We start from the raw sequence: 19,139 nt of genomic DNA, 5'->3' as shown, positions 1-19,139 counted from the left end.
CCGGTTGGCGAGGATAGCCTCGGGATTTGCGCCAACCGATTTCAGTAAGAAAGAAAATTTCTCGATGGACTTAATGTGAAGATCAAGTATGACCTTATGATCACTACCGACGATAAGGCCATCTAGGTTGAGGTGGCGAAGAAAGCATGGTGAGCTGAGGGCGCAGCTAGATGTATGTGGAATCAGTTAGAACTCCGGAATGTGGCGGGGCTCCTACCCCTTCTGCGTCAGGTTTCAGCAGGGGAGGTAGCGGTTCGGCCATGGACTGGAGGAGGAATCACCCACTGCATCTGGTGGCTCAAGGCAGAACAAGAGGTTCCGAGGGAACCAGAATCAAGACGATCGTCAGGGTAGTGTTAAGACCCGTTATTCCTACTGGAGTGTCTTATTAGTAAGAGGCATTCTCCGGGTGAGTGCTTGGTTCGGGGTTGTTTTGTGTGGCTGCTAGAATCTCTAGTAATTTGGGTAGACCATATGATAGATATGAATCAGGGTTTGGAACCCTGTTACCTGGCGGAGAATTGGTTATCTCCAATAGGTGGATTAGGTCTATGCCGATCAGGATAGATGGTAGAGAGTTAAGCGCTGATCTGATAGAGATGAGCTTAGTCGAATTTGATATTATTTTAGGAATGGATTTCCTATCTAAATATTCGGCGAGCATTGACTGTAAGAGGAAGATGGTGGTCTTCCAACCAGAAAGTGAAGAACCGTTCGTATTTGTGGGTTCGGTTCAGGGATCTCGGATCCCGGTGATCTCGGCTATGTCAGCGAGAGAATTATTGCACGGTGGGTGCTTAGGGTTTCTGGCCGTGGTGGTGGACACCACTCGGCCAGACACCATTTGGCTAGAGGACATCAGAGTGATTCGGAAATTTTTGGATGTTTTTCCCGAAGAACTTCCAGGGTTACCACCTCAGCGGGAGATTGACTTCGTGATTGACTTGGCACCAGGGGAGGATCCGGTTTCTAAAGCCCCGTATAGGATGGATCTATGAGGATGTGCATCGACTACAGAGAGTTGAACAAGCTGACGGTGAAGAATAAATATCCATTACCTAGGATCGATGACTTGTTCGATCAGCTTCAGGGGAAGACAGTCTATTCTAAGATTGACCTCCGTTCGGGTTATCATCAGTTGAGAATCCGAGAGGAGGACATTCCAAAGACGGCTTTCCGCACTAGGTATGGACACTACGAGTTCCTGGTTATGTCATTCGGACTAACCAATGCTCCTGCAAAGATTCATGGACCTGATGAATAGAGTATTCAAGGATTTCCTCGATATCTGTGTGATTGTGTTTATCGACGACATCCTCGTGTACTCTCAGTCAGAAGAGGAGCATGAGTTACATCTTCAGATGGTACTGCAACGACTTCGAGAACATAGACTCTACGCCAAGTTCAAGAAATGTGAGTTCTGGTTGTCTCGGGTGTCCTTCCTGGGGCACATAGTGAGTAAAGATGGGATCAAGGTGGATCCCGGGAAGATTGAATCCGTCAGGGATTGGCCGAGACCGAAGACAGTGACAGAGATCAGAAGCTTTTTGGGATTAGCTGGGTATTACCGTAGGTTCGTGGAGGGGTTCTCCAAAATTTCAATGCCCCTAACCGAACTTACAAAGAAGAATCAGCGATTTATCTGGTCAGATAAATGCGAAGCTAGTTTTCAGGAGCTGAAACAGAGGTTGATTACTGCTCCGGTACTAGCTTTGCCTTCGGACGAGGAGAAGTTCGTGGTCTATTGTGACGCATCCAAACAGGGTTTGGGGTGCGTATTGATGCAAGCCGATCGGGTTATCGCTTACGCCTCCCGTCAGTTAAAGGATTATGAACAGCGATACCCGACTCATGATTTAGAATTGGCCGCAGTGATTTTTGCACTGAAGATTTGGCGGCATTACTTGTATGGTGAGAAGTGCGAGATCTATACCGACCATAAAAGTCTCAAGTATCTCTTTACTCAGAAAGATTTGAACATGAGACAAAGGCGTTGGTTGGAGTTAGTGAAGGACTATGATTGTGAGATCCTTTACCATCCCGGGAAAGCCAATGTAGTGGCCGATGCCCTGAGCAGAAAGGGTCCCGGGCAAGTGGCTAGCATGGTTCAGATCTCACCTCAGCTAGCAGAGGATATGGTTAGATCCAAGATTGAGTTTGTGGTAGGTCGGCTTCACAACTTAACGCCGCAATCGATACGTTAGAAAGAATAAAGGTTGCTCGGACAACGATCCGGAGTTAGTGAAGATCCGAGATGAGGTATTGGCCGGTCAAGCCAAAGACTTTTCGGTGTCGGACGAAAGGAATGCTTTTATATAAAGCCGAGTTTGTGTCCCGAACAAAGTGTGGACTTGAGAAACGAGATCTTTGAGGAGGCTCATTCTACTCCATATTCTCTACATCCAGCACCACCAAGATGTACCAAGATTTGAAAGCCGTACTTCGGTGGAACGGTATGAAGAAGAATTTGGTAGAATTCGTATCGAGATGCCTCACGTGTCGACAGATCAAGGCCGAACATCGAGACCGGCAGGTTGTTGCGGCCTCTAACCCTACCGTAATGGAAATGGGAGGATATTACTATGGATTTTGTGGTCGGGTTACCTAGGACCACGGGTATGTATGATTCTATCCGGGTAGTGGTGGACCGATTTACGAAATTCTGCTCATTTTCTCGCCGGTCGAACAACGTTTACGGTGGATCGGTTGGCGAGTTATATGTCGGGGAGATAGTGAGACTTCACGGGGTACCGAAGTCTATAGTTTCGGACGGGGATCCGAAATTCACCTCCAAATTTTGGCAAAGTTTGCAACGGGCAAAGGGTACGAAGCTAAAATTCAGTACGGCATTTCATCCTCAGACAGATGGTCAGTCCGAGAGGACAATTCAGATATTGGAGGATATGCTGAGAGCCTGTGTTATGGACTTTGCGGGTTCATGGAGTAAATACCTACCGTTAGTGGAGTTCTCGTACAACAACAGTTACCAGAGTACGATAGGGATGGCACCCTACGAACTGTTGTACGGTAGGAAATGTAGATCCCCTATCCACTGGGATGAGACAGGGGAGAGAAAATACCTAGGTCCGAGTCGGTTCGGCGGACCAATGAGGCTATAGAAAAGATAAAAGCTAGAATGCTTGCCTCCCAGAGCAGACAGAAGAGTTACGCAGATCCGAAACGTAGAGATGTTGAGTTCCGAGTAGGGGACCATGTGTTTTTACGAGTATCTCCGATGAAGGGGATTAAACGTTTCGGGAAAAGAGGCAAGTTATGCCCTAGATTTACTGGACCTTTCGAGATTCTCGAAAAGATAGGTCAAGTGGCATATCGGTTAGCATTGCCTCCGGCATTATCGGCGGGCACAACGTATTTCATGTCTCAATGTTGAGAAAATACGTTTCGGTACCCCTCTCATATACTCGATTATGAGGGCCTTCAGCTTCAGTCAGATATGTCCTACGAGGAACAGCCAGTGTAGATCCTGGATAGAAAGGATAAAGTCCTTCGGAATAAGACCATAGCGTTGGTCAAGGTTCTCTGGAGAAACAGTAAGGTGGAAGAAGCCACCTGGGAGCTAGAATCAGATATGCGAGCTCAATATCCGAGTTATTCGTGTTAGATTTCGGGGACGAAATCCTTTTAAGGGGGGGATAGTTGTAAAGCCCGCTTAGTTAATTTGGAAATTAGCAGTTATTTATGTTAATCAGGAAATTATTTATAGCCATTTAAATAATTTATTATGGAATTCAGATATGCATGAGTATGTTATCAGCAGTTTTTATATTTCGCATTTCCGTGTCCGTATTTTGGAACGCGGCGTGTGGCTCGGTAGAAATCACAACTTAGTATGTTAGTATTTTGGGGACGGGTTTTAGACATTGGGAATGTCGGGAATGGCCGGGAATTTAGAATGTCCCAAAAAAAATACCCCTTTAGTATGTTTTGCATGATTTTATGGTGGAGGGGCAAAATGGTCTTTTTGCCCCATTAGTATTTTGTCTTATATGACTTTATGAAATGGAAATTATATGTTGATTTTATTTATTCTTTTCTTGGCTGAAATTAAATGAATAATATGTTAATAAATCCCTTTTTCCCTCATTTCAAACACTTAGTCAATTTAAAGGAAATTTCAAAAACTCACACACACACAACTCTCTTTCTCTCTTCCTCATTTCGGCTGAACCTTGGCTGTGCAAAGGCTGGTTTTTCTTTGATGATTCAAGCCCTAGATTGCAACTTTAGTGATCCCTTGTTGTGGTATGTGCTTCCTTGTTCATTTCTCTTTAAAATTCTTGAAGAATATGTGTGAAAATGTGATTTGCATGTTGGATTTTTATGTTGTTGTTCTTCTTTGTAATCTAGTGATTATTTTGTGTTTAAGCATGTTAGTTTAGGGTTGTTTTGATGCTTGATTACTAGGGTGAGCATGCTAGAAGTTTATATGTGAAAATATGTGATTTTGAGAGAAAATGCCATGTTTTGTTGCTGTGAAGTTGCTGGGTGTTTCTGTATGTTTTCAGAGGTGATTATATGCTTAGTTAAGTAGAATTAACTAGGCTAGGGTGCATGATAGTGGATTTAACCAAGTTTGAGTTCTTGAACTCAAAGCTTGGTCTTTAATGGTGGATTTTGCATGTGGGATTTCTGGGTAGGTTTGATGCTCTAGAATTGTTATTTGGGACCTATAGAGGAGGTCTGGAAAGTTTGGGATCAATTGGGTTCGAATTGGTCAAGATATGGGAATTTTTTGGTTGCTGCCTGCGAGGAACCGGAATTCGGTTGAGCATCCGGAATTCGGATGGGGGTTCGTATTTTTCCGAACCGGAATTCCGGTTGGGCAACCGGACTTCGGATGGGGGATTTTTCGAACCCTAGTTTTCCTCGTTTTTGGGTTTTAGGGGTATTGCCATGCTTTTTATCGATAGGAAACTTTTAGTTTCAAGTTTTAGTCCCCGGAAGTGATTTAGCGTGTCACTTATAGCGTTGTGGTTTTTATGGTTTAGGAGCCGATGTCCGCCGTTCGGCTTCGGCCGGTCAGGTTGGCCAAGACACACTGAAATCGGAATCCAGGTAAGATTAGTATAACAGTATGCATATGTAGATTACATGTTTAGCGAGCATGTAGGAAGCCTATTAGATTACATTAGTTGTATGTTGGCTTCGAACCATCCAACCCTGTCACGTCGGTACAGGCTGGAGTATGACCAGCAGCCGGAGTATGACCGGTTTGACCGATCAGGCTGACACTGGTTGGTGGTTCCGTGCTATTGACGTATCCCGTCGGTACAGGCTGGAGTATGACCAGCAGCCGGAGTATGACCGGTTCGACCGATCAGGAGGATATAGTAACACGTCGGTACAGGCTGGAGTATGACCAGCAGCCGGAGTATGACCGGTTCGACCGATCAGGTTGTTACGTGTCAATAGTACCGTCCCTATGAACGTTCAGAACTCAGTACCATGTTGGACATGGCAGTAGTGGCTCAGTACCATGTTGGACATGGCCGTAGCGGGACTCAGTATCGTGTTGGACACGGCAGTTAGTATCATGTATGAGTATTATTATGCTTTTCTTACTGAGTCTGTCGACTCACAGTTTGCGTTGCATGTGTAGGTAAAGGCAAGGCAGTTGCTGATGGACCGTGAGCGAGCTTATGAGATTGTACATGTCGGGGCGGTTAGGCCTGGAGCGTACGATCCTCGGGACAGCACGGCTGAGATTTTGTAATTGTCGTTAGACGACTTTATTTTGATGTAAAAGTTGAACAGTGAAAACGTTTGTAAATATTTTTATAAATCGGGATCCCGAGACTTTTTGCAAAATGGTTTATAAGTTTAATGAAAAAGCAAAATTTTAATTAATCACGTTTTTCCATAAACCTCGTTGATTAGCAACGAGCTGCACAGTACGTTTAAAAATCACGTAATACGCCTAAGATAGTTAGGGTGTTACATTTCACATAAGCTGAAATATCATTTATATGGGGTCAAGTGTTTTAAGGAATAAATACATTGTAGGGTGTAACGGTAATTTAATCCATTTACAGTGTAGATCATTCTTATAGAGGATCAGTGATCACATTAGGATTATAACAATGGATAACTAATGATGTGTCTATATGGTGGAACATATAGAGCATTCTATATACTGAGAGTGCAATTCTAAGTTCTATGCGTGGATTCAACGAAGAATTAATAAGTTAGTGAATTTTAGTGCTAAATTCTTGATCTACTTATTGGAAGCTCGGTTATATAGACCCATGGTCCCCCCACTAGTTGAGATAATATTGCTTGTAAGACTCATGTAATTGGTTTTGATTAATCAATTATAATTCTCAAATTAGACTATGTCTATTTGTGAAATTTTTCACTAAGTAAGGGCGAAATTGTAAAGAAAGAGTTTTAGGGGCATATTTGTTAATTATGATACTTTGTATGGTTCAATTAATAAATATGATAAATGACAATATTATTTAATAATTATTTATAGTTATTAAATAGTTAGAATTGGCATTTAAATGGTTGAATTTGAAAATTGGCGTTTTTGAGAAAATCAGATGCAGGAAAGATAAAACTGCAAAATTGCAAAAAGTGAGGCCCACATCCACTAGTATAGGGCCAGCCACTTTTGTAGGAAATTTAAACTGATATTTTCATTATTTTAATGCCAAATAATTCAAACCTAACCCTAGTGGAATGCTATAAATAGATAGTGAAGGCTTCAGGAAAATTACCCTTAAATTTTCTATTTTTCCTTCAGAGAAAAACTTGAGCCTTCTCTCTCCCTATCTTTAGCTGACCACTCTCTCTCTTCTTCTTCAATATTTCGAAATCCTTAGTGATTAGAGTAGTGCCCACACACAACAAGCAATACCTCAATCATAGTGAGGAAGATCGTGAAGAAAGATCATCAGCAAAGGAGTTTCAGCATCAAAGATTCAGAGAAAGAGATCCAGGTTCAGATATTGATAATGCTCTGCTACAGAAAGGAATCAAGGGCTAGATATCTGAACGGAAGGAGTCATATTATTCCGCTGCACCCAATGTAAGGTTTCCTAAACTTTATATGTGTTTATTTCATCGTTTTAGAAAGTTCTTATTTAGGATGTTAATAAACATACTTGTGAGTAGATCTAAGATCCTGGTAAAATAATTCCAACAGAATGACATCGCTGAGTATGTTGCAAAGTGCCTTACGTGTTAGCAAGTAAAATTTGAACACCAGCGACCTGCAGGGTTGCTGCAACCGCTAAAAATACCAGAATGGAAATGGGAAGATATAGCTATGGACTTTGTGGTAGGTAAGCCTAGAACCACGGGACAGTTTGACTCTGTGTGGGTCATAGTGGACAGGTTTACAAAGTCTGCTCACTTTTTACCTGTTCGGACGAATTTCTCCATTGGCCAGTATGCTGAGTTGTATGTCAGAGAAATTGTTCGTCTGCATGGTGGCCTAAAGTCCATTGTATCGGATAGAGATCTGAAGTTTACATCAAGATTCTGGGAAAGTTTACATCGAGCTATGGGTACTCAGTTAAAGTTCAGCACAGCTTTTCATCCTCAGACGGATGGGCAATTCGAGAGGACCATTCAGATTTTAGAGGACATGCTACGGGCATGTGTGTTTGACTTTGAGGGATCATGGGTAAAGTACCTTCCCCTGATCGAGTTTTCTTATAATAACAGCTATCAGACAACAATCGGGATGGCTCCTTACGAACTTTTATATGGAAGAAAATGTAGATCACCTATTCACTAGGATGAAGTGGGTGAAAGAAAGTTCTTGGGTCCCGAAGCTGTTCAGAAAACAAGTGAGGCAGTTGATAAGATTACAGCGCGAATGCTCGCGGCTCAGAGTAGGCAAAAGAGTTATGCCGATCCAAAGCGTCAAGATATTGATTTCCAGGTCGAGGACATGGTATTTCTCTGAATATTTCCGATGAAAGGCATAAAACACTTTGGGAAGAAGGGAAAGCTTAGCCCGAGGTTCATTGGACCTTCTGAAATCCTTGAGAGGATAGGGCAAGTAGCGTACAGGTTGGCTATGCCATCAGCGCTGGTAGCTGTACATAATGTGTTTCATGTTTCAATGCTTCGGAAATATGTCTCAGACTCGTCCCATGTTCTGAGTTATGAAGCATTGGAACTCCAGCCAGATTTGTCATATGAGGAGCAACCAGTGCAAATACTTGATAGAAGAGAGAAAGTCTTGAGAAGCAAGACTGTGGCACTGGTGAAAGTACTGTGGAGGAATAGTAAAGTAGAAGAGGCAACCTGGGAACTCGAGACGGATATGCAGCAGAAATATCCGAAGTTGTTCAGGTAAATTTCGGGACGAAATTTCTATAAGGAGGGGGTAATTGTAATACCCCGCAATTAAGAAATGGATTAGCAAAACCCTAACAAGATAATTTTGTATAATTGAGGAATTATATTATTATATAGTTCAATATATGTGAAATTATATGAATTTTATTATGTTAAGACCCCGTTGGTGAGCCAGGGGCATATTATTATATAGTATGCCTGTGTTGTCTTTTCAGGTGTGTTCTGACAGGTTAGCGCGGTATAGTCACAACCGGGTATTTCGGGCCGAACCGGGTTCGGGCCTGAAATGCAAATTGGATTGAATTAATTGGCATTATATTTGATATTATGAAATCTGAAATTTATTTGGGAATTAATTGAGTGTGAAATGGCAATTTTGCCCTTGAAAATGAATATGTATGTTTTATAGCCCTAAGGGCAAAATGGTCATTTGACCATTATTGAGTTATATTGAATTTAATGGATTTTGAGAGAAAATGAATTGCATTTTCTGGTATTATCTCTCTCTCACCCGAACTCTCTCTCTCTCTCTCTTTAACCCTTTCCATTTTCAAAATTGAATTGTTGAGAAATTGCTTGAAGTTGGGTGTGGATTGAAGCTTTGGAATTGTGGATTCTTTTGCTTGGAATTAGGTAATTTCTTGCTGAGTTTGTGTAAAGATTAATGGTGATTTCTCTTGCTGAATTTTAGGGTAAAAAGCATGTTCTTAAGTTTTGAATTTACTTGTTGCTTGATGATGAGAATTGATGAATCTTGTGGAATTGGGCTTCTTATTGTTGTATGCTTCTTTGATAGGTTAAGCTGAGATTTTATGGTATGTTTTGAGCTTTGATTATGTGTTTCTAGGGTGTTTAATTGCTGGAAAATAGTTTGAGTTGTTGAGAATGAAGCTCAATGTTCTTGAGTTTGAGTATTTCAAGTTTAAGCATGAGTTGAGTGTTGTGCAATCTGAATATTGGTTTTTGTTATGGGATTTTGATGCATGAGATATGTGTTTTTGATCCTTTGATATATGCTAGCAGCTCTATTTGGTTATTTTGAGATATATGCATGTTTGGGTTGAATTGGGGGTGAGTTTGGCATATTTTCGAAGCTGAAATCTGGGTTTTCTGGGTTTTTAAACCCAGTGGTCGCGACCATGGTCGCCACCATGATAATGGCAGATTGTTATTTTTTTTAAGTTTTTGTTTTTGCCATAACTTTTGACTCGAGACTCTGTTTGGGACGTTCTTTATACCGTTGGAAAGCTCTCTTCGAGCTCTATGTGATTCTCTGTGATTTGGATGCCAATTTTATATTTTTGTGGAAGTGAATTTAGGGATTAACCCTATTTGTGTAAATCCCGATATTGTGACTAGGATTACCAGCACCTGGTCAGGAACACCCGGGGATTTGGAATCTCTACTATTGCGGGACAACAGGTAAGACAGTGATTAGCACGTAGAGTATGCGCAGTGGCACTTATGTTGAGAATGATATGCATGAATGTTTAGTAACCGGGATTAGGGTTATTACCCTAATAGGAACGGTCTAATCGCCTATGGTTATTACCCTAGTGAAATATGTGTATAAATGCCATGCCATGTTAATTGAAATGAAATTTAGGGATTATGCGCTCAAGGCATAATCAGGTTGGACTCGTTACACATAACCGAGATGAACCACTTCTAAGGCCTTAATGTAATTAGACGTGTGAGAGAAACACGTGGGTCTACATCACGTAGATTTAATTAGATGTGTGAGCGCAACACATAGGTCTACGACACGTAGACATAAATGGGCATGTTGATATAATGATCAAGTCTGTGCTATACAGACATATGTGAATGAGCCTATTATATTTGTTATGATTTATACTGTCTTGCTGGGCTTAGGTCACGGGTGCTCTACGGTGCAGGAAAGGGTAAGGCATTAGCTGAGCAGCCATGAGTTTCAGGAGCAGGGCGAAGAATGTACATGTTCATGCCACTTCAAACCAAGCGAGTTATGGGTCTTATAGTGTTGACTTTTGTATTCTGTTTTGCCGCTTAGGTCGGCTAGTAAGAAAGAACTTGTAATAAGTTTGTAAATATTTTTGGGATCCCAACTATTTTGAAAAGTTAAAATATATTACAAGTTTATTTTCATTCTGATTAATATAAAAGTTTAAATTTTGCGCTATTTTAATTAGTAATCCCGATTAGGGGATTAGGGTTGCATAAGCATTTTGGGTAGCGTGCCTAATTATTTAGGGCGTTACCCCATCGGTATGAGGATGGAAAGCCGTACTGAATTTTAGTTTTGTACCCATAGGATGTTGTACACTCTGCCAAAACTTTGAAGTAAACTTCAGATCTCTATCTGAAACTATGGATTTTGGCACACCATGCAGCCTCACTATCTCTTTAACATACAAATCCGCATACTGATCCACTGAAAAGGTTGTTTTAACAGGTAGAAAATGAGCATATTTCGTAAATCGGTCCACCACCACCCAAATAGAATCAAACAAACCTATGGTTTTAGGTAACCCAACCACAAAGTCCATTGTGATATCTTCCCACTTTCACTCAGGTAAGGTTAAAGGCTGCAACAACCTTGCTGATCTCTGATGTTCAGCCTTGATCTGCTGACAGGTTAGGCATCTCCATACGAATTGTACCACATTCTTCTTCATTCCACTCCAGCAGAAGTAGGGTTTAAGATCTTGATACATCTTGGTGGTGCCAGGATGCAGGGGATATGGAGTGGTATGAGCCTCTTCGAGAATTTCATTTCTAAGTTCCGCACTTCAAGGAACACAAACCCTTTTCTTGAACAACAGCATTCCACTATCTGACACTATAAAATCTTTGGCCTGACCAACTGAAACCTCTTCTCTGATCTTTACTAACTCTGGATCAGTTAGCTGAGCAGCTTTAATACGTTAGAATAGATCAGACTGCAGGGTCAAGTATGAAGTTTTCCTACAACAAACTCGATGCTTGATCTGACCATATCTTCTGCTAACTGAGGTGAAATTTGAACCATACTAGCTACCTGCCCGGGACCCTTTCTACTCAGGGCATCAGCCACTACATTGGCTTTCCCAGGATGGTAAAGGATCTCACAATCGTAATGCTTAACTAACTCTAACCAACGCCTCTGCCTCATATTCAAATCTTTCTGAGTAAAGAAATATTTGAGACTTTTATGGTCAGTATAAATTTTACATCTCTCTCCATAGAGATAATGCCGCCAAATCTTCAAAGCAAACACTACCGCGGCAAGTTCTAGGTCATGAGTCAGGTACCGCTGTTCATAATCTTTCAACTGAAGAGAGGCATAGGCAATAACCCGATCAGCCTACATCAGTACACACCCCAGACCCTGTCTGGATGCGTCACAATGAACCACGAACCTCTCCTTGTTAGAATGTAGCGCTAACACTGGACCTGTGATTAACCTTTGTTTTAGCTCCTCAAAACTTGCTTAACACTTATCCTGTTGGAAATATTTTACCCGGATCTAGATTTACTACCATGTATATTTCATTAACATCCTAATATGAATTCTAAAACAATGAAATAAACACATATAAAGTTTAGGAAACCTTACATTGGGTGCAGCGGAATATAATGACTCCTTCCGTTCAGATCTCTAGCCCTTGATTCCTTTCTGTAGCAGAGCATCACCAAGATCTAAACCTGGACCTCTTTCTCTCCTTCCTTTGATGTTGATTCTCCTTCTTGTTGTTTGGAATCTCCTACAGTCTTACACACTATGATTGAGATACCACTTGATGTGTGTGGGCACTCACTCATTCACTCAAGGTTCGAAATTGAAGAGGAAAAGAGAAGGGAAGTGGCGGCTATAGAGAAAGAATAGGAGGCTCAAATTTCATCTGACAAAGTTAAGTGTGAATGTGAGCCATCACTATCTATTTATAGGTAACCACCTAGGTTTAAGTTAGAATTATTTGGCATTAAAATAATGAAAAATTAAATGATAAAATCCATTAAGTGTGGCCGGCCATGGGCTTTGAATAATGGGCCTCACTTATGCAATTTTACTATTTTATCATTTTTGCATCTCATCTTCTCAAAAATGCCAATTTTCCAATTCAACCATTTAAATGCCAATTCCTATTATTTAATAACTAAAAATTAATTATCAAATAATATTTTTATTTAATATATTTATTAATTAGACATATAAAGTCTCTTAATTAATAAATAAAACTTAGAATCTCTTTTCTTACAATTTTGCCCTTGCTTAGTGAAAATTCGTAAACTAGACATACTCTAACTTTAGAATTATAATTGATTAATCAAAATCAATTAACTGAGTCTTACAAGCAGTATGGTCTCAACTAGTATGGGGACCATGGGCCTATATTAACTGAGCTTCCAATAAGTCGAACCGAATTTACCAAGTTAATTTCCCTAACTTATTAATTCCTTATTGAATCCACACTTGGAACTTGGAATTGCACTCTCAGTCATACAGAACGCTCTACATGTTCTACGATATAGATATGCTATTAGTTATCCATTGTTATAATCCTAATTTGATCAATGACCCTCCAATAGATGATCTACATTGAATAGGAACTGAATTACCGTTACACCTTCAATGTATTTTATCCTTAAAACACTTAGCTCCGTATAAATGATATTTCAGCGAAGTGAAATGAGATCTCCACCATTTATCTCTGTTTAGCCAAGCTCGAAGGATATCATCGTTTCACTTCTTAATTCCTATAGAAGTTATAGACTTCATATTTATGTTAGCGCTCCCACTCAATTATACTATCATGTTCCCAAAATGTACGTATCACCCTGACCCAAAAGTAGGCTTAACTAACAAATCAAAGAACATGTATAATACTCTTGAGATCGAACCTAAACATATCATTATTAAGATCATTTGATCTAGGATCAACGGGTGATATTGAACTGAATAGATATTACGGTAAATTTTAATATATCTAATCAAAGTTCAATATCGGTTCCTTCCGATGTATACTCCATACATCTGATACTGGTAAACTTTGCCAATGCGCTGGAAAGGACATAACACTTATACAAGGTGTAAGAATACCTATTGCTCATTATCATGTCAGTCTAAATCCTGTGAATTGACAAATAAGGGAATAAACTTTCGAACATATAATTAAGATTATATTCCACTGTGCTGACAACACTATAATCATTAACAAATTCATATGTTCTGGACATAAATATAATTCATACATTATGTGTATATAATCATGAAATAAATCATGTGAACCATGCAACATTAAATGTTATTTCTGATCTTTATTAATAAGTAAATCTGATTATATTGAAATGGGTTTTATTTAGGGCACAAAACCCAACAAACTCCCACTTGCACTAATATAAAACAAAATGTGCATTCAAATAATCTCTACACCTTGATATACAAATCAAGTGTAGTAGTAATATACTCCTTGTAATAGGATCTGACAGGTTGAATTAAACACAACCTTTTCTCCACCATTACTCTTCCTTAATCACAAAATCCTTGATATTGTGAAATTCCTCTCTGTATGTCTACTCTCTTGGGATACTGGATTCTATACTTTTGGCAACTACTTTTGGTTAATCAGGAAACAACACTAGTGTTGGAAATTATTTTACCAGGATCTAGATTTACTAACAAGTATGTTGGATTAACAACCTAATATAAATTCTAAAACAATGAAAATAAACACATATAAAGTTAGAAAACCTTACAGTGGGTGCAGTGGAATAATATGACTCCTCCCGTTCAGATCTCTAGCCCTTGATTCCTTTCTGTAGCAGAGCATCACCAAGATCTGAACCTGGATCTTCTTTTCTCCTTCTTTGATGTAGAATTTCCATAGTCTTCCATACTATGATTGAGATACCACTTGATGTGTGTGGGCACTACTCATCTCACAAGGATTTCGAATTTTTTTCTCTCTTTTTCTCTCTTGAATTTCGTGGCTTATGGCTTCATACAAAGATGTGCAAGAGAAGAGAACAAGGGCTGCTATATATAGGGAGAAGGGAGAGCACAACTTTCCAAATAAAATAGTTTCCTTAATTACTGTGTAATCAATTAACTGCCTTATTTAGTGTGATCAACCACTTTCCTATTTTTTCTAGGCTTTGATTAGCAATAACATGGCTTGGATTTTGCAGTTTCCTCAATTTTATTTCAATTTCTCCAAAAATGCCATTTTTCCAATTGTAATTATTTAAATGCCAAAACTAATTATTTAATAACTAAAATATATTATTAAATAATATTGTCATTTAAAATAATTATTAATTAGACATACAAAGTCTCTTAATTAATAATTAAACCTAGAAACCCTTTTCTTTACGATTTCATCCTTAAACTGTGAGAATTCATAAAGTAGACATAGTCTAACTTTTAGAATTTTAATTGATTAATCAAAATAAATTAACTGAGTCTTACAAGCAGTATGGTCTCAACTAGTATGGGGACCATGGGTCTATATAACCGAGCTTCCAATAAGTCGAACCGAATTTACCAAGTAAATTCCCTAACTTATTAATTCCTCATTGAATCCACACTTAGAACTTGGAACTGCACTCTCAGTTATATAGAACGCTCTATATGTTCCACGATATAGACACGTCATTAATTTTCCATTGTTATAACCCTAATGTGATCAATGATCCTCTATATAGATGATTTACACTGTACAGGGATTAAATTACCGTAACACCCTACAATGTATTTTATCCTTAAAACTCTTAACCCTGTATAAATGATATTTCACCTAAGTGAAATGAGATCTCCACCATTTATCTTCGTTTGGTTAAGCTCGAAGGAAATCATCCTTTACTTCTATTTGCCAAATAGAAGCTATAGATTCCATATTTATGTTAGCGCTCCCACTCAATTGCATTACCGTGTTCCCAAAATGTACGTATCACCCTGATACAAAACTAGGCTTAACTAACAAATCAAAGAACACGAGTAACACTCTTGAAATTGAGCCTAACCATATCAGGATTTCGATCATGTGATCTAGGATCAACATGTGATATTGAATTGAATAGATATTACGGTAAATTTTAACATATCTAATCAAAGTTCAATATCCGTCCCTTCCGATGTATACTCCATACATCCGATACTGGTAAACTTTACCAATGTCCTGGAAAGGACATAACACTTTTCCAAGGTGTAAGAATACCTATCGCTGATTATACCATGTCAGTCTAAATCCAGTGTTCTGACAAATCAGGGAATAAACTTTTGAACATATTATAAAGATTATATTCCACTGTGCTGACAACACTATAATCTTTAACAAACTCATATGTTCTGGACTTAAAAAGAATTCATACATTATATACACATATAATCATGAAATAAACCATGTGAACCATGCAACATAAAATGTTATTTCTGATCTTTATTAATAAGTAAATCTGATTATATGAAATGAGTTTTATTTAGGGCATAAAACCCAACAAACTCCCACTTGCACTAATATAAAACAAAAAGTGCATTTCAAATAATCATTAACACCTTGATATACCAATCAAGTGTAATAGTAGTAAACTCCTCGTAATGGGATCTGACAGGTTGAATTAAACACAACCTATTCTCCACCATTACTCTTCCTTAATCACAAAATCCTTGATAATGTGAAATTCCTCTCTATATGTCAACTCTCTTGGGATAATGGATTCTATACTTTTGGGCAACTACTCTTTAAATATTCAAGAAGTAACCCTAGTAGTTAAGGCAAGTTGGAACACTGCCACAAATGTATAGAACTTTCCTTAGACTGAATAAGTATCTTTCCTGCAACTTTTAACATTCAGTCTCTCTCTGGTAGACCAAGAGATTTCAGATAGGTTTTTACACTTCTCCAAAATCGCTACTCCACCCCCAAAGTAATCACCATCTCATCACCAGACTTCCTAGCACACAGGCAAGTCTCGAAATCTAATGTGGTGTAGTCTAAGAGTTTCAAAACCACCCTTATTGACGAACATATAGTTCCTCTTCTTAATCTTAAGATTACTTGATTGTCTTCCAATGTTCCTTTCCTGGATTAATATGATACTTACTCATTACTCCCACTCAACAGTAGGTGTCTGGTCTAAGGCATACTAAAGCATATCTGAGACCTCTCACTGTTGATTTAAGAAATTCTTTCATGGCTTTATCTTTTCTGGAATAGTTGAGACTTTTCCTTAGATAAATAAAATCTATATCTAAGAAGTTATGAAGCTTCTATAGATTTCCATTGGAAAGAAAATGCTCCAGCATCTTACTAAAGTAAGTTGCTTGCATTAGAGTAAGTAATTACCAGGTATACCACAAGCCATTGTTGGGTTTTATGCCCTAAATAAAACTCATTTCAATATAATCAGATTTACTTATTAATATAGATCAGAAATAACATTTAATGTTGCATGGTTCGCATGATTTATTTCATGATTATATGTACATAATGTATAAATTCATCTGAAACCCTTTTCACATACTTGATCCTGTTTATTGTGTCGTCAACACATTGGAAAGTAAACATGACTATGTGAATAAAGTTTCCTAGATTTATCAGACATAGGGTTTTACTGATATGATAATCTATAACAGAGTTTACTTGCATTTGGAGAAATGCTATGTTCTTTCCAGAGCATTGGTTAAAGTAAAGCTCAGGTTGGATGCATGGAGTATGCATCAGAAGGGACCGATATTGAACTTTGACTTAGATTTAATTAAACTTACCGTAATATCTATTCAAGTCAATATCACCTAGTTGATCCTAGATCAAATGTTCTTAATCCTGTTATGATTAGGCTCAATCTCAGGAGGCTATTCGTGTTCTTTGATTTGTTAGTTAAGCCTACTTTTAGGTCAGGGTGATACATACATTTTGGGAACATGGTAGTGCAATTGAGTGGGAGCGCTATCATGAACATGGAATCTATAGCTTCTATCTGGCGAATAGTAAGCAAAGGATGATCTCCTTCGAGCTTGACCAAACGAACATAAATGGTGGAGTACTCATTTCACATAAGCTGAAATATCATTTATACGGGGTCAAGTGTTTTAAGGAATAAATACATTGTAGGTTGTAACGGTAATTTAATCCCTTTACAGTGTAGATCATTCATATAGAGGATCATTGATCAAATTAGGATTATAACAATGGATAACTCATGATGTGTCTATATGGTGGAACATATAGAGCATTCTATATACTGAGAGTGCAATTCTAAGTTCTATGCGTGGATTCAACGAACAATTAATAAGTTAGTGAATTTTAGTGCTAAATTCTTGATCTACTTATTGGAAGCTCGGTTATATAGACCCATGGTCCCCCCACTAGTTGAGATAATATTGCTCGTAAGACTCATGTAATTGGTTTTGATTAATCAATTATAATTCTCAAATTAGACTATGTCTATTTGTGAATTTTTCACTAAGTAAGGGCGAAATTGTAAAGAAAGAGTTTTAGGGCCATATTTGTTAATTATGATACTTTGTATGGTTCAATTAATAAATATGATAAATGACAATATTATTTAATAATTATTTATAGTTATTAAATAGTTAGAATTGGCATTTAAATGGTTGAATTAGAAAATTGGCGTTTTTGAGAAAATCAGATGCAGAAAAGGTAAAACTGCAAAATTGCAAAAAGTGAGGCCCAAATCCACTAAGCATGGCCAGCCACTTTTGTAGGCAATTTAAACTGATATTTTCATTATTTTAATGTCAAATAATTCAAACCTAACCCTAGTTGAATGCTATAAATAGATAGTGAAGGCTTTAGGAAAATTACACTTAAATTTTCTATTTTTCCTTCAGAGAAAAACCTGAGCCTTCTCTCTCCCTATCTTTGACTGAACCCACTCTCTCTCTCTCCCTCATTGAGATTTCGAAATACTTAGTGTATGAGTAGTGCCCACACACAACAAGTGATACCTCAATCAAAGATTCAGAGAAAGAGATCCAGGTTCAGATATTGATAATGCTCTGCTACAGATAGGAATCAAGGGCTAGATATCTGAACGGAAGGAGTCATATTATTCCGCTGCACCCAATGTAAGGTTCCCTAAACTTTATATGTGTTTATTTCATCGTTTTAGAAAGTTCATATTTAGGGTGTTAATCAACATACTTGTGAGTAGATCTAAGATCCTGGTAAAATAATTTCCAACAGCCATAGGTTTAGATAGACTCAAACCTATAATACTAGGAACATGAAGTTTTGTTAAGTCCATTGAATAGACTTATGAACGAAAACTTCCTTTCCTGTCCTTGTAATAGAAAACCTTAGGTTACTCCATGTGAATGGATCAAACCATAGTTCTATTGGCTTTCTTCTTTGTTTCTTATCTTGACAATCCATTACTTGTTTAAACTCACAATGGATTTTAATCACTAGTGTCTTCCAAGTCATTAGAAGAGTGAGTTCCTAGAAACTCTCCCACTACGACAAGGTACCGTGAACTATGTCTAAGAAAACTAAATGGTATAGACCTCTTCAGTTGTGTTAAGACAACAGAGGCAGTGGGATCATCTTGTAACGAATAAGATGATAGAACACTTATGGAATCAAGAAAAGATATCTCCTTTATTTGCTACTTTATTTTCAGACTTAGTCATTTTCTTAGAAAAAGTAGTATTTGTTTAAACAAACACTTTCTTATCTAATGACTATGGGATGCTCCACCCCTAATCACTTAGAATAGCTAACAAACATGCAAACCAAGGTTAGCAGTTCTAGCTTTTCTTAAGATTTCGATTAGGTCATCCATGAATCTAGTAATGCTTTACATTAAGTATACAACCATTG

This window comes from Cannabis sativa, chromosome 4, assembly GCF_029168945.1.
Source record: "Cannabis sativa cultivar Pink pepper isolate KNU-18-1 chromosome 4, ASM2916894v1, whole genome shotgun sequence".
Classification (NCBI taxonomy): domain Eukaryota; kingdom Viridiplantae; phylum Streptophyta; class Magnoliopsida; order Rosales; family Cannabaceae; genus Cannabis; species Cannabis sativa.
This window is presented reverse-complemented; position numbering follows the sequence as displayed.